The sequence below is a fragment of the Sarcophilus harrisii genome, chromosome 3, assembly GCF_902635505.1.
Source record: "Sarcophilus harrisii chromosome 3, mSarHar1.11, whole genome shotgun sequence".
Taxonomy (NCBI): Eukaryota; Metazoa; Chordata; class Mammalia; order Dasyuromorphia; family Dasyuridae; genus Sarcophilus; species Sarcophilus harrisii.
This window is the reverse complement of record NC_045428.1, coordinates 315,769,742-315,786,113: the sequence shown is the minus strand read 5'-3', so window position 1 is coordinate 315,786,113 and position 16,372 is coordinate 315,769,742. Positions and strand designations below refer to the sequence as shown.

Sequence of the window (16,372 nt, the reverse complement as noted above, 5' to 3'; positions counted from 1 at the left end):
AATGTCTTGATATAGCAGACTAGACTGCTAAGCTTAGACTGCGCTAAGTAGTAGAGGTACTAGGAGAAAACCAAAAGAGTCTCTAACATCACAAAGCTTACATTTTAATTTGGGGTGTAGCAATATAAGTTGGTAAGTGAATACCAAATATATATAAAACAAGTTCAAAATAATTTAGGGTGTAGGGATGGGAGAGATCAGGAAGGGCCTCTTGAAGGAGATGGCACTAGAGTCTCCCTAGTTCTCTCTCTGAATGTGGATAGCACTTTCCATCACAAGTCTATTGGAATTGCCTTGAATCACTATAAAGATAGTTTTTAAACCATCTAATTAACTGTAAGGAAATTGCTTTGAAAGCCTAAAAATGCTATATTAACCTGATTATTATTCATTTATTTTTCAGGTACTTTGATACTGGGAAAGGGATGTTCTTAACCAAAATCAAACAATAAACATTTTAAAGTGCTCATTAAGTGCCAGACACAGACACAAAAAGAGTCAAAAGATCACTCCTGCCCTCAAGGAGCTCACAATTTACGAAGTGAGTTAATATGCAAATAAGTATATGCAAAGCAAACTATTTATAGGATAAAGAAGAGATAATTACCAGACAAAGCACTGGAATTGGGAGACATTGGGGAAGGCTTCTTAGTAGTTGGACCTTAAAGGAACATAGCATAGTGAGTGTCAAAACAGAGGAAGAAAAATAATCCTGAAGCTAACAAATAGATTGTTTTAATTATGGAACTGGGAAGAGACCAGTGTCACTAGGCAGAAGAGTACACGTTAGAAAGTAAGGTGTAAGAAGACTGAAAAGGTAAGAGGAAGCTATGTTATGAAGGGCTTTGAATGCCAAACAGAGCATTTTGTGTTTGATCCTGGGGTCAATAGGAGATCCCTGGAGTCAATAGGAGATCCCTGGAGTTTATCGAGTGGGAGAGTATGTGACGTGATTGGACTAGTGCTTTTGTTGCTAAAGAGAGGGTGGATTGGAATAGAGAGAAAGACTTGAGGCACGCAGACCCATTACTGTGCTAATTGCAGTAGTACAGAAATGAGGTGATATGAGTCTGATGGACTGAAAGGATAATGTTGCTCTCTAAAGCAAAAGGAAGGATAGAATGGGGAAGGTTTAGAGAAGAATATAACGAGTTCTGTTTTAGACAGATTGAGTTTAAGATTTCTATAGGATATCAATTTCAAGAAGTCCGAAAGGCAGTTGGAGATGAGAAAAATTGGAGCTCATCAGAGAGTCTGGAGAAGGTTAGGTAGGTTTGAGAATAATCAGCATGGCTATGGTAAAAGAGAAAGCCCAGAATAGAGCCTTATAGGGCAGCTGCAATTAGAGGGCATGATTAAGAAGAGGATCCAATGAATTAGAAAAAGAATGGTCAGATAGATAGGAGGAAAACCAGAAGAGAATGGGTCTCTGAAAATCCATTAAGAAGAGTATATTAAGGAGAATGAGAATTGAGAAAAGATAAATAGTTTTGGCATCTAAGAGATCATTAGCAATTTTGGAGAAAACGGTTTGAGTGGATTAATATGGTTAGAAACCAGATTGTAATGGGTTAAGAAGAGAGTGAGAGGAAAGAAAGTGGAGACATCTATTGAAGAAAGGTTTTTTGAAGGCAGAAGATAATTAGTGGGGATAGAAGGAAAAAGTGATTTTTTTTTCCCCCTTAGGATAGAGAAGATATGGGTTTGCATGAAGTAGGGAATAAGTCAGTGAATAGTAAGAGATTGAAAATAAGTGATAGAGTAAGGGTGATGGAGGGAGCAATTCATAGAATACTGTATGGAATGGAGTCACTTGAACAGGAAGAGGGGTTAGCCTTGAAAAGGAGTAAGGCTACTTTATCACAAGAGAAAAGGGTGAAGGAGAAGAAAGTGGCAAAAAGGCATCTGGGGGATTAAAAATGTGGAAGAGGGAAGAAGAGGGAGCTCAAAGAGAATTGCCTCACTTTTTTTGTAAAAAATATGAGGCAAGGTTTTCAGTTAAGAGTGTGGGGGGAGGAGAGACCATAGGAATTTTGAGAAGGGATTTAAAAATTTGGAAGATCTATTTTGGAGAGTGGGATGGTGAGTTGATAAGGGAGATACAGTGGGACTGACTGGCTGCTCTAAGGACTCAGTAAAGGTTATATAATATAAATGTGTAGTGGTCAGAATGGATCTATAATGTTCTACACTTTTGTTCAGCAGCACATGTGTAGAAGTGAAGGTAAACAGTGGGAATGATTGACTGCTGGGCTTGGCTGGGCATAAATGGTAAAATGGTAAAGGGACTAGAGAATCAAGAGAAATGGACAACATAGAGTTGAATTGGTTCACCAAGGGGTTAACATGGGGAGAAGAGTACAGAGCAGTTAGTGCAGGGGAGATGAAGTGGAAGAGAATTGAGGGGTCAAAGGATTAGAGGTCATGGTACAGATGAAGAGTTGGATTTTATTAAGGAAAGCAGGAAGGGCAGATATCCCTCTTAAGATCACCTACCAAGATCTGGAGAGAGCATCTAAATGCAGACTGTAGTTACTTTTGGAATCTCATCTTCCTCTTCTTCCTTCACCTTCAACTCCTTGCCAGGGGCCCCCATACTTGCTTTCCCTTCCCCTTCCTCACTGCCATCCCTGTCCAATAGTCTACACAGCTGTGGTAGTATGCAAGCTGAGTGGCTCCTTTAGTTGGTCAGGGAAAGCATTCCTCTCCTCTTCCTGCTCCTCCTCCTCTCCTTCCTCCTCCTCTTCTCCTTCTTCCTCCTCCTCCTCCTCCTCTTCCTTCTTCTTCTTTCCAAATTTTTCTCCCTTCCTTTCTCTCTTCCCTTCCCCAAGATATCAAGTAATCTGATATAGGTTATGCATGTACTTTCATAGTAAACATATTTCCCCATTATTCATGTGAAATAGGACAAAAGAAAAACATGACAACCCCCCCCCCAAAGAAACAAAAGAAAAGTGAGAATAATATTCTTTGCTCTTTATTCAGACTCAATAATTTAATTCTTTCTCTGAATGTGGATAACATCTTCTGTCATGAGTCTTTTGGAATTATCTTGGGTCATTGTATTGCTAAGAAGAGCTAAGTCTATCATAGTGGATAATTAGAAAATGTTTTATTACTGTGTAAATGTCCTCCTGGTTCTGCTCACTTCACTCAGCATCGGTTCATATAAGTCTTTCTAGGTTTTTCTGAATTTTGCTTGCTCTTCATTTCTTGTAGTATTCCATTACATTCATAAAGCACTTGTTCAGTTATTCCCCAGTTGATAGGAGGGAGTATCTTCTTGTATTCCTGTCTGTGGAGGCAGAATGGACCAACATTTATCTAAGTCAATATCCTTTTTAACTTTAGAAATTATGGGATCTTTTAGTCTCTTATTAATAAAGATGTTTGGGTTGCATCTGACAATCCATGAATATCTTACTGAATGTTATCCTCTGAGTTTGAATCACCTTGCTTAATTTAGGCTTCACTCAGAATAGTCTCATTATGAATAAATTGGTTTGTAAATCAGTTTCTTATAAGTCTAGTTAGTATGAATTATTCATCCATAGATAATCTTTGATCAATTTGAACATAAAAAGCAGTGGCAACCTTGGCAAACTATAGACGCTTCTTGAAACTCAATTAAGTGGTTTCCATCTTTCATTAACACCATCTAAATTGTAATACTTTGTACTGTTATTGTGCAGTATTGTTGTATATTGTTAGAAGAAACCTGAGAGATCACCTGGACCAATCTCTTAATTTTACATGTGTGGCTATTAAAATTGCATGCATTATATAATATTCACCGTAATAAATACTTAGAAACTGCAGTTTAAGTAACTTGCCCACAAAGTGGCAGGACTGGGATCTGAATATATAGGACCTCTGACTCCAGACCAAGGGATTCTTTCCACTGTCTTCCACTGAAGTTAAGTGAAACTATAAACTCTTTCCTCTAACCAGTAAATCTAAACCTGCCTAATAGATTGTCTTTCCTTTGTCCAATTACGTGGTTCTTATTTTATTTTGGAATTATAGAATTTAAAGTGTCAAGTGTCTGGACAGCCAAAGAATACCCAGCTTCAGTTTGGGAATACGAGGCTGGAACTCTACAAATTCATTATTGGATACATAAATTTGGTAGTCTTTTCTGTGATATTTGAAGTCTTAGGAGTGAATGAAATTGTCAATTAAAAGAAAAAAAGGCTATGTAGAAAATCTTTGTAGGATGCTAATAATATTAATATTTTCCTCTGTGACATATACACATTTTAGCAAAAACTTCAGGAAATAATTCCTTTAGCTAAAGATGAATTGTTAATGCTAGGGATTTGGGCACTATTGCTCATTGGAAATTTTAGGCCTTGTATTGTTTCAAATAATACTACCTAAAAAAAATCAATTTTGTTTATCTAGTAACATTTTTATAGTGTGAGTATGAGGAAAAGTGGAATCTGCTTAGTCCAGTCTTATCCCTTAGCCCCATTATGATATGTAGAGATATAATCTGAGCACAGTTTTTCTGATAATATTTCTTTCTCCATCTTTCTCTCTCTCTCTCTCTCTCTCTCTCTCTCTCTCTCTCTCTCTTTCTCTCTCTCTCTCTTTCCTCCTACTTTCTTCAAAGAAACCCACTTATACAATGTGATAATAAAACAGAAGTTAAAAAATATAGAGTGAATGAGCTCTCCTATTAGGAGCAATATAAGAGCTCACCCAAAGGGGAATTCCCCAGTCACTAGTGTAGCAAGCTGAAAATAAGAACATAATGGAGACTGCCAGCTCCTTTCATGTTGGCTTCTTCCCAGATATTTTTCCTCCCCTCAGCAACATGAAGCAAGGTTGGCATCATTTATATTCTTTCTGGAAGCTGGAAGCCAAAAATCCTTGAAAAGAATGAAGAACCAAAAAGACTAAAGAACTCTCCTCTTCCCTGCTCTGCTTTGCCCCTCTATGCAGGCAGAAGACATTGATCTCTTCTAATGAGGAGACAGTCCCATACATTTGGTTTTGGAGATTGGGTTGCATTCCTTTCCTGAGCATAAACTTTTTGCAGTACCTTGCAAAAATTAGTTGGATCAAGTTTAAAACCTGCATCTTATAGAGTATAAATATAAACACTAATGCTTTGAAAGAGCAAAGATGATTTTCCTGGTTTGCCAGGTCACTAACCTTTAGTACCATTAAAACAAAAATTAAATAAATGCACATTAACATGTAACATGTAATGTGTAACATGTGATAGACATGACACTCTACAGAGCATTACGTAGAAGTATGCTATAGTGACAATATGCCTAACAACATGTAGGACATAACATGCATGTATTAAAAGTGCATTGATTAGAGAAATGCAAATTAAGACAGCTCTGAGATACCACTTCACATCTCTCAGACTGGCTAATATGACAGAAAAGGTAAATGATAAATGTTGGAGGGGATATGGGAAAACTGGGACACTAATGTATTGTTGGTGAAGTTGTGAAGTGATCCAAACATTCTAGAGACTATTCCGGAGAGCAATTTGGAACTATGCTCAAAAAGTTATCAAACTGTGCACACTCTTTGATCCATCAGTGTTTCTACTGGGATTATATCCCAAAGAGATCCTAAAGGAGGGAAAGGGACCTGAATGTGCAAAAATATTTGTGGCAGGCCTCTTTGTAGTGGCTAAAAACTGGAAACTTAGTGGATGCTCATCAATTGGAGAACGGCTGAACAAATTATGGTATATGATTGTTATGGAATATTATTGTTCTGTAAGAAATGACCAGCAGGATGATTTCAGAGAGACCCTGGAGAGACTTACATGAACTTATGCTAAGTGAAGTGAATAGACTAACCAAAAGAACATTATACATAACACAAGACTGTGGGATGATGATCAACTGTGATGGACTTGATTTTTTTCACATTGAGGTGATTCGGGCGAATACCAATAGATTTGTGATGGAAAGAGACATCTATATCCAGAGAGAAGATTATGGAGACTGAATGAGGTTCACAACATAGTATTTTCACCTTTTTGTTGTTGTTTGCTTGCTTGCTTTTTTTTCCCTCTCATTTCCCCCCCTTTTTAACCTGATTTTTCCTGTGCAGAATGTGGGACTATGTTTAGAATAATTGCACATATTTAACCTATATTGTATTGTTTGCTGTCTAGAGGAGGGGAGAGGTTGGGAGGGAGGGAGAAAAATATGGAACATAAAGTTTTGCAAGGGTGAATGTTGAAAACTATTTTGCATGTATTTTGAAAAATGAAAAGCTATCATAAAAAAACAAAGTACATGCATATCTATATAACATGCAAAAATCAATGAGAAGCAACTCTTCACATGTAATATTAACGTTTTGGATACAATCAAAATATGTAATCAGACTTCTTTTTTTTTTTTTTTTAATTTAATAGCCTTTTATTTACAGGTTATATGCATGGATAACTTTACAGCATTAACAATTGCCAAACCTTCTTGTTCCATTTTTCATTTCTTTCCACTCCCTAGATGAGATGACCAGTAGATGTTAAATACATTAAAATATAAATTAGATACACAATAAGTATACATGACCAAACATTATTTTGCTGTACAAAAGAATCAGACTCTGAAATATTGTACAATTAGCTTGTGAAGGAAATCAAAATGCAGGTGGGCATAAATATAGGGATTGGGAATTCAATGTAATGGTTTTTTGTCATCTCCTAGAGTCTTTTGCTGGTGTAGTGGTTCAGTCTCATTACTGCTCCATTGGAAATGATTTGGTTGATCTGTTGCTGAGGATGGCCAGGTCCATCAGAACTGGTCATCATATAGTATTGTTGTTGAAGTATATAATGATCTCTCTGGTCCTGCTCATTTCACTCAGCATCAGTTTGTGTAAGTCTCTCCAGGCCTTCTGAAATCATCCTGTTGGTCATTTCTTACAGAACAGTAATATTCCATAATATTCATATACCACAATTTATTCAGCTATTCTCCAACTGATGGACATCCATTCAGTTTCCAGTTTCTAGCCACTACAAAAAGGGCTGCCACAAACATTCGTGTACAACAGGTCCTTTCCTTCTTTTATAATCTCTTTGGGATATAGGCCTAGTAGTAACACTGCTGGATCAAAGGGTATGCACAGTTTGATAACTTTTTGAGCATAGTTCCAAACTACTCTCCAAAATGGTTGGATTTGTTCACAACTCCACCAACAATGCATCAATGTCCCAGTTTTCCCACATCCCCTCCAACAATCATCATTATTTTTTCCTGTCATCTTAGCCAATCTGACAGGTGTGTAGTGGTGTCTTAGAGTTGTCTTAATTTGCATTTCTCTGATTAATAATGACTTGGAGCATCTTTTCATATGACTAGAAATAGTTTCAATTTCTTCATCTGAGAATTGTCTGTTCATATCCTTTGACCATTTTTCAATTGGAGAATGGCTTGTGTAATCAGACTTCTTGTTCAAGGAAAACAATTAATTTGTAAAGCATATTTTAAATGCAAAGAATTGAAACAATTTCATGGGGAATTCTGAAGATTTTTTCCTTAAATCGTAATTAAATTAATTAAAATGTCATATTCCTATACTATATTTAAAAATCATTCTCCTCTATTCATGAGATTAAAAAGATGAGAGGCAAGACCTGGTTAAGGACCCAGGCTGCACTCTCTGATCTTCAGTAATGCTAGTTGTTTTTTTTTTTTTGTTTTTTCTTTTTTCTTTGTAAAGTCTTCTGAAAGGTAGAAAGTCACATTATGAAATGCAGAGTTTAGCTCAAGAAACTTCTTCCTATGTAAATTTTCTATTCATTAGAGGGGAAAAAAAAGAGGGAAAGGGAATGACTAAGGCACAATGTGGTTGTCAAGGGTAACCAAGAAAAAGGCCAAATTTGATGGGGAGTAGGGGAAACAGCCACAGAGGAAGCTAGGTATGTGGCTTCCATGTTTTCTTTTAGGCTTCCTTCAATTAACCAAAAGAAAAGCAAGCAGAGTGTGAGAAAGAGCCAAAAGGCTGCTGAAGGGGCTTTTCTTCCTTGTATACCAAAAGATTGCAAAGGAAAGTTCTAGGAAAAGTTTAACATGAAGGCTCCCTAGGAGAGCTGAAATATACCTGTGACATCTTCTGAGGAGCAGCTGGTAGCTAGCTACTTGGAGAACCTCATCTGGAGTTATCAGGGGGGAAAAACAGAGATGTGCCACCGAATGTTTGTGGCAGCCCTTTTTGTAGTGGCTAGAAACTGGAAACTGAATGGATGTCCATCAGTTGGAGAATGGCTGAATAAATTGTGGTATATGAATACTATGGAATATTACTGTTCTGTAAGAAATGACCAACAGGATGATTTCAGAAAGGCCTGGAGAGACTTACACGAACTGATGCTGAGTGAAATGAGCAGGACCAGAGATCATTATATACTTCAACAACAATACTAGATGATGACCAGTTCTGATGGACCTGGCCATCCTCAGCAACGAGATCAACCAAATCATTTCTAATGGAGCAGTAATGAACTGAACCAGCTACACCCAGCAAAAGAACTCTGGGAGATGACAAAAACCATTACATTGAATTCCCAATCCCTATATTTATGCCCACCTGCATTTTTGATTTCCTTCACAAGCTAATTGTACAATATTTCAGAGTCTGATTCTTTTTGTACAGCAAAATAACGTTTGGGTCATGTATACTTATTGTGTATCTAATTTATATTTTAATATATTTAACATCTACTGGTCATCCTGCCATCTAGGGGAGGGGGTGGGGGGTAAGAGGTGAAAAATTGGAACAAGAGGTTTGGCAATTGTCAATGCTGTAAAGTTACCCATGCATATAATCTGTAAATAAAAGGCTATTAAATAAAAAACAAAAAACAAAAACAAAAACAAAAAAAACAGAGATGTGCCACGATCAGAAATCCAGCTGCTAAATGCCAAATGCCAATAGATCATACTCCTTTTGTCTTTTAGAGATAAAAACTTACTGCTATTTTAATATTCAAACTATTATTAAAAAGGCATGTTTCGCCTCTGATAATCATTTGATGGCTCCTTCTATTACCCTAAGAAGGACCACTGCTCACCTGAAGGCAACTTTCCAATTTTCTAAGAGTGAATAGAGGAAACTAGTAACTTTCTTAAGGGTGTGGACCTTTCATATGTAGCAACAGCTAGGTGATACAGTGGATAGAGCACTGGGCTTAGAAACAGGAAGGCTCATTTTTATAAATTCAAACCCAGCTTCAGACACTCCCAAGCTGTGAAACCCCAGATAACTCATTTAATTGCCTCCGTTTCTTCAGCTACAAAATGAACTGGAGAAGGAAATGGCAAACCATTGCAGAATCTTTGCCAAGATTCTGGTCATGTGGACACAACTGAACAACCATAGAAGTGACGATAAAAATCTTATCTTGGTTATAAATTTGTCCAAAAAAAAAAATACTTTCAGTATACATACACAATATGTATATCTATATATAAACACATATATATGCATATTTTATATATACATACATATAATACATATGATGTTTCTGCCCCTAAGTTTCTTAAAATCTAGTTAGCAGTGGGGAGGGTGTACAAATAGTCATAATGCAAAGCAAACTATGTTATATGTTATAAGAGCTATAAGAAAATCCCTAGAGAGATTTCAGAGGAAAGAAGAGTTCACATCTGGTTAGGGGTAGGGGAAAAAAGAATCACAGAGGACATAGAATCTGAAGAATGGGTAGAATTTCAACAAGTAGAGATGATGTGGGAGGACATTCCAGAGAGAAGGAATTATATAAACCAAAGTGCCAAAGCTTGAATTCTTTGCATGTGTTTGGGGAACAAAGAATGAATCCCTGTTTGCTTGTTACATATATATAATAAAATATATATGGTTGGTGGGGCCTTATAATAATTATTATTGTTATGGAAGGTCATAGCAGATGTATCTCACATCTCACAATAGACAGATAAATTTAGAATTTATTCTATGGGTAATGAGAAACCATCTAAGAAATGAAGAAAAAAATTTAAATAAACTAGGTACTTTCTGTAAGGTATTGTACTAACCCACTGAACTTAGAAAAATGAAAAATGCCCCCCAGAGAGCTTAAAATTCATTAGAGGATATGAGAAATGTCCAAATGGATAAAAAATTACTCTGGTATAATTCAGATTATGGTCAAATGTGTAGGAGAGTGAGGAATTAATAAATGTTTGTGTCCCTTCCTTCCTTCCCTTCCTCCTTCCTTCCCTCCTTCCTTCCCTCCTTCCCTCCTTCCTCCCTCCCTCCCTCCCTCCCTCCCCTTCCTTCCTTCCTTCCTTCCTTCTTTCCTTCTTTCCTTCCTTCCTTCCTTCCTTCCTTCCTTCCTTCCTTCCTTCCTTCCTTCCTTCCTTCCTTCTATAGATAAAAAAGAATGACATATAAGTTTTTGCTTAGGGAAGTTAGGAAAGGCCTGGCCAACTCAGTGACACTTGAACTGAGCCCTAAAGGAGGAAAAGGATATGGAAATCAATCTGTTCCAGATTTAGGTTTCTGGAAAGGTTCTGAGGCAGAAGAAAGGAGAAATTCAGAAATGTTGAGTATGGTAGACAATAAAGTGGACACTGGGTTTGTGAGGAGATGCCATGTGAAATAAGGCTAAAAAGAAAAATTAAATTTATATATATAAACATAAAGTTTATTTATATTTTATTTAAAGTTATATTATTATAATATGTAAATTATTATTTATTATCTATCATGCTATAAATATCAAATATTAAAACAAAAAACAATTAAATAAATATACAATATAATATATAAATATATATTTTATTTAAAATTATATATTTATTTGTGATTATATAAATTATATATTTAAAGTTTATATATTATATATATACAAATATACAGTTTTCATTGCCAGGATAAGTAATATGTATTTTATTTGTAGACTATAGAGAACACTTGAAGGTTTTTGAGTAAGGGAGTAACATCAGATTTATGCATTAAGGAAGCTTATTTTAGGAGCTATGTGAAGTAGAAAGGAAAGACTGGAAGAAAAAAGACAGTTCAAGAGGCTATTTCAATTGAGGGCTTGGATTGGGGAGGAAAGTGGGGGAGATGGGAAGGAATGGATGAGACAGTAATTCTGGGAGCAGAGCACACAGGATATGATGATCTAATTGGGTGATGGAGAGAGAACAATCAACTCTGACTCCAAAGTTTCAAACTACGTTGGCTGGGAAAATGGTAGTACCAGAATATGAAAAGAGGGGATGGAGGTAGGGGAAAGGAATGATCAATATGGTTATTGTACTCATAGGGTGAGTACAAATTGCAAACAGGACATCTTAGTGATTTCTAATATGCAGAAATATAAATTCAAAACTGAAAATTTTGGAGCTAGTGATTTGGAAATCACTGTGTAAATACATGATTTCACTGTGAACCACTGGTTTTCAAAGTAACTGCATCGATTCAGAGAGAACAGTATAGACTGAATCTTAGTAAGATTTTATGAGCTATTACTTCTTTACCACTATTTGTGGCAGATATTAATCAGATCCGATTTGTCCTCCTAGTGACACTGTTATAGATCGAAAGAGATCAAAGAATGAAGGAAAGGACCATATGCTTTTTTGTGTATGGTAACAAGGGAATGGAAACTGAGAGGTGCCCATCAATTAGGGAATATCTGAACAAGATATGGGATATAAATTTGATGTAATACTATTGTGTTGAAAGAGATGATGAAGGGGATGGTTTCAAAAAAACACAAGAAAACTTATATGAACTGATACAAAGTGAATTAAATAGAACCAGGAGAACAATTTATATTATAACTAATAAAGGTGAAAATTTTGGAAAACTTAGGAATTCTGATTATCACAAAGGCCAATCACAATTCCAAAGAACTCATGATGAAACATACTATCAACATCCAGATGAAAACTGGACTTGAAGTGCATATTGAAGCATATTTTCTTTTCTTTCTTTTTTTTAAAATTTCAACATCTTAATGTTGAAATTTTTTTATGTGTGACTACTTTTTTTTTTCTTTTCTTTTCACTTTTTTTTTGTTTTTTTGGTTTTTTTTTTTTTTTTTTTTTTTTTTGCTTATTTGTTTGTTTTGTTTTGTTTTCTCATTAGACAAAAGAGAGGGATAGAGAGAATTTGGAAATGGAAATGAAAATAAAATGGAATTTAAAATAGTTCCTGCTTGCTAGGAGCTTACTTTTTACTAGAGGAAACAGCATATATTGGTACATTCAAGTTATAAATTGTAGATGGAAGCAGAATAAAATAGGAGCTACTGTTGCACAGGAAGTGTTTTTTGTTTGTCCTTTGTTCTTGAAGAGGACCATAATATCGGGGAAATGATGTCATGGCATGCAAGCGAATTGGATTTAAGTGAGGGAAGGTTGTGTAAAGTCACCTGTCTCACTTTCTTTTCCTGAGCCATCTGGATCCAGCGGCCAGCTACAGATCAGAATGATTGGAGATGGCCCTGGAGCATGGAAGATATTCTAGAGACCAGTCAATCTTCTCTTGCAGGAATCACTCTCTGAGCTGAATCTTAAGAAAGTCACACATCTTAAGGCGTGTGGGGAAGTGATTCCAGACAAGGTGGACAATCAGTGCAAAAGCACAGAGAAGGTAAATGATGTGTTATTTGCAAAGAACAATAATACCACTGGTAAGTGGCCAAGCCAATATTTATGGTCCTCTGACTCTAAACCAAGAGCAAGAGTCTAGAGTCAAGAATTTCATTGAGATTGTGAATTTAGGCAACTGAAATGATGGTAGTAAGAAAGTTAGGGACAATTAGGGTGAATTTTGCTGGAAAAATATATTCTGTTTTGGAAGTGTTGATTTTGAAATGTTTTTACATCATACAGTTTGAAATGTTATTTAGGCAAATAAGAATCAGTCCTGGAGTTCAGGAGAAAGATCGGCTGGATATAGAAATCTAGGAATCTTTTACATAGATATGGTAATTGAATTCATAGGAGTTGATGAGATTACCAAGTGAGAACTTGTAGAAGAAAGAGAAGGTACAGAGCAGGACTTTGGGGTAAACCCAAAATTAAAGGGCATAATGTGGATAAAGATCTGGCAAAGAAATTGAAGCATGGTCAAACTTAGAATCAATGAAAAACTTAAAACTTTTTAAGTGAAAAAGTGAAAAACTTAAAATACTTTGACTTGAAATGAATCCATGTTTTTAAAAATAAAAGTTATTAAACAAAATTAGTTGTATCGCTATTAAATGTAAAAATTGTAATAAAATATTTAATGAAAATATCTTTGAAAGAAAATAAATGTTTATTTAAATACAATTTTTCAATCCTTCTAATTAGTCTCATAGGCTGTGAGATAAGAACTACCTGTATGATCATTACCTCCATTTTACAGGGGAGGAAACAGGTTCAGAAAAGGGTAAATGATGGGGCGTAAAGGTTGAAAGTGTAAGAGTTGGCATTTTGGAGAGTAGTTTGGAACTATGCTCAAAAAGTTATCAAACTGTGCATACCCTTTGATCCAGCAGTGTTACTACTGGGATTATATCCCAAAGAGATCTTAAAGAAGGGAAAGGGACCTGTATGTGCATGAATGTTTGTGGCAGCCCTTTTTGTAGTGACTAAAAACTGGAAACTGAATGGATGTCCATCAGTTGGAGAATGGCTGAATAAATTGTGGTATATGAATATTATGGAATATTACTGTTCTGTAAGAAATGACCAACAGGATGATTTCAGAAAGGCCTGGAGAGACTTACATGAACTGATGCTGAGTGAAATGAGCAGGACCAGGAGATCATTATATACTTCAACAACAATACTATATGATGACCAGTTCTGATGGATCAGGCCATCCTCAGCAACGAGATCAACCAAATCATTTCTAATGGAGCAGTAATGAACTGAACTAGCTATGCCCAGAAAAAGAACTCTGGGAGATGACTAAAAACCATTACATTGAATTCCCAATCCCTATATTTATGCACACCTGCATTTTTGATTTCCTTCACAAGCTAATTGTACAATAATTCAGAGTCTGATTCTTTTTGTACACCAAAATAACGGTTTGGTCATGTATACTTATTGTGTATCTAGTTTATATTTTAATATATTTAACATCTACTGGTCATCCTGCCATTTAGGGGAGGGGGTGGGGGGGAAGAGGTGAAAAATTGGAACAAGAGGTTTGGCAATTGTTAATGCTGTAAAGTTACCCATGCATATATCCTGTAAATAAAAGGCTATTAAATTAAAAAAAAAAAAAAAAAAAAGGAAAAAAAAAAAAAAAAAAAAAAAAAAAAGAAAGTGTAAGAGTTGGGACCCAATTCCCCCTGAAACAACAGGGCTGGGCATTTAGGGTGCCGAATAAATGTTTGCTGGTTGCTGTAGATGTGCTTAGAGGGACAGATAGATAATGGGGAGAATAACTGTTCCGCACTGGTCAGGAGGAGAGATGATGGATAGAATGGGTAAAATGGTACCTAGAAAAAAGGAGGGAAAGGGATAAAGTAGGTGTCCGGGACAATTGCATCTCCGAAGAGTGCGTCCTGCCCCTCAGAGGGAAAGGAGTAAAACCCAAGCCCGGCAAAAGAGAACAGGGATAACGTTCTCCTTCACCGCACACTCGGGCCGCCCCGCGGACAGCCCGGCGCTTTCTCAGGGGCTGCGGACGACCACGACGGCGGCGCGCGCGCGCACACGCACACACACAGCCGAATGACAACAGGCAGAGTAACACGGCTGTGCCAACGGTCTCGCTCTCCGCACGGAGCCGGGCACAACCGGGAAGCTCGCAGGGAAGCCCAGCGGAGGCTCCAGAGGGGGAGGGGAGCCGCCCGGGAGCTCCGTCCGAGGCCCCGGGAGGGAGGGCGCCCTCGGTCACGTGCCTGGAGGAGAGGGCGGCGTCTGGCGCGAGCCAGAGTCACTCTGTTCTCCCCCTCCGCCCCTCCCCTTTTCTCTCCCTCTCTCCCTCCCATCTGGGGCGGAAGTGAGGTTGGGACGGTGTCCGGTTGCTGCGCAGATTCGGGAGGGGAGCGATTGAGCTAGGGGGAGAGGCAGACCATCGGACAGACAGAGGGACAGAGGGAAAGAGGGATCGCCGCACAGCCCGGGCCGCTCTAGCAGCTTCTGAGAAGGCGCCGGCCGTGACGAAGACTAGCCTCCGGAGCCCAGCATCAGCGCCCCGAGCCCGGAACGTCTTCGGCGGCGGCGGCGGCGGCCGCATCTCTCCTCCGGGGCCTCCCTACCCCCAGCGTCCAGCGTCGTCCGAGAACCGAGGCCGAATCCCCGCCGCCGCCGCCGCCGCCGCCGCCGCCGCCTGAGCCCGCGCCCCAGCCGCCGAGGCTGCTGCCGGGGGACCGAAGCAGGGAGAGCCCCTGCAGCCGCCACCCGAGCAAGCTAGCCCGCCTGCCCCCGTCGTCGCGGCTCGGTGAGTGAGGGAGCTCGGGGAGAGGCCGGCCGGGGATGCCGCCCGCCGGATAACGGGGCCGGCCGGGGATGCCGCCTGCGGCCTGGGCGCCTCAAGGGCCCGGGACACCGGGAGGGGGGCGGCGGCCCGAACCGCGGCGCGGCTCCTCCCCTGCGGCCTTTATCCCTCTGGGCTGAGGCCGGCTACCTTCCCATCCGTGTCTGCCGGGGATGATTGGTTTGTCTGGGGAGGTAAAGGCCTTGTCCCCATCGCTGTCGGGAGAGGAGGCGGAGGCCCTGGTTCGATTTGTGTCTCCGGAGTCGGGGCGGGGGAGGCATAAGGTGAATGGAGGTGTGTGTGTGTGTGTGTGGGGGGAAGATGCTGAAGGCCCCCCCTCCCGGCCCCCGGCCGTCGGGAGGGAGGGAGCGCTTTAAGGTAAAATGCATGTGGGATGGGGACTTTAGGGAAGGACGAGCTCTTAACACTCGTAAATTTTTTTTTTTTTTGGGGGGGGACAAGATGGTCTAAAATTAGACTGTAGGTGAGCAGGTGTTGGCTGTCAGACCTCTCCACTCTCTAAAGTGTGCCTGTGTGCGGGGGTATTAATGTGTTCTGACTCGGGGGTGCGTTCTCTCCGGAATCTGCAGGGGAGGTGGCTGGGAGGTGGGGGTAGAGAGGAAGGAGCGGTGCGGATGGGATGGATTCGATTCGATCCCTTCCCCAATTCTCCCTCTCTCTCAAACCCTAAATGAGATTCTGGCTGATGCAACGCAGGTAACACGATTTAAAATTTCTCTTTGTTGTGTTGAACCGGTCTAGGGGATTAGTTCCGGAAGGGAAAGGGCCCACCTTACCTACCCCCTCTTCCCCTCCTCCCCCCGCGCCTATCCCCCTACTTCCCCCGGCAAACACCGACTTACTTTACCTTTTTTTTTTTTTTTAAAACTGGGATCTTGGTAGCCACTGAGACTCCGTGTTAGAAATGCCG

At 39.2% G+C, this 16,372-nt stretch overlaps 1 protein-coding gene across 1 annotated transcript in view; it reads left to right on the top strand.

Moving 5' to 3' along the window:
- The first annotated feature begins 14,941 nt into the window (after positions 1-14,941).
- FAM168B (family with sequence similarity 168 member B) overlaps positions 14,942-16,372 on the top strand; it is a 47,731-nt gene continuing 46,300 nt past the window's right edge. The window contains exon 1 of the mRNA XM_031959847.1: positions 14,942-15,405. The gene's annotated coding sequence lies outside the window, so the exon portion shown is untranslated. The remainder of the gene's footprint in view (positions 15,406-16,372) is intronic.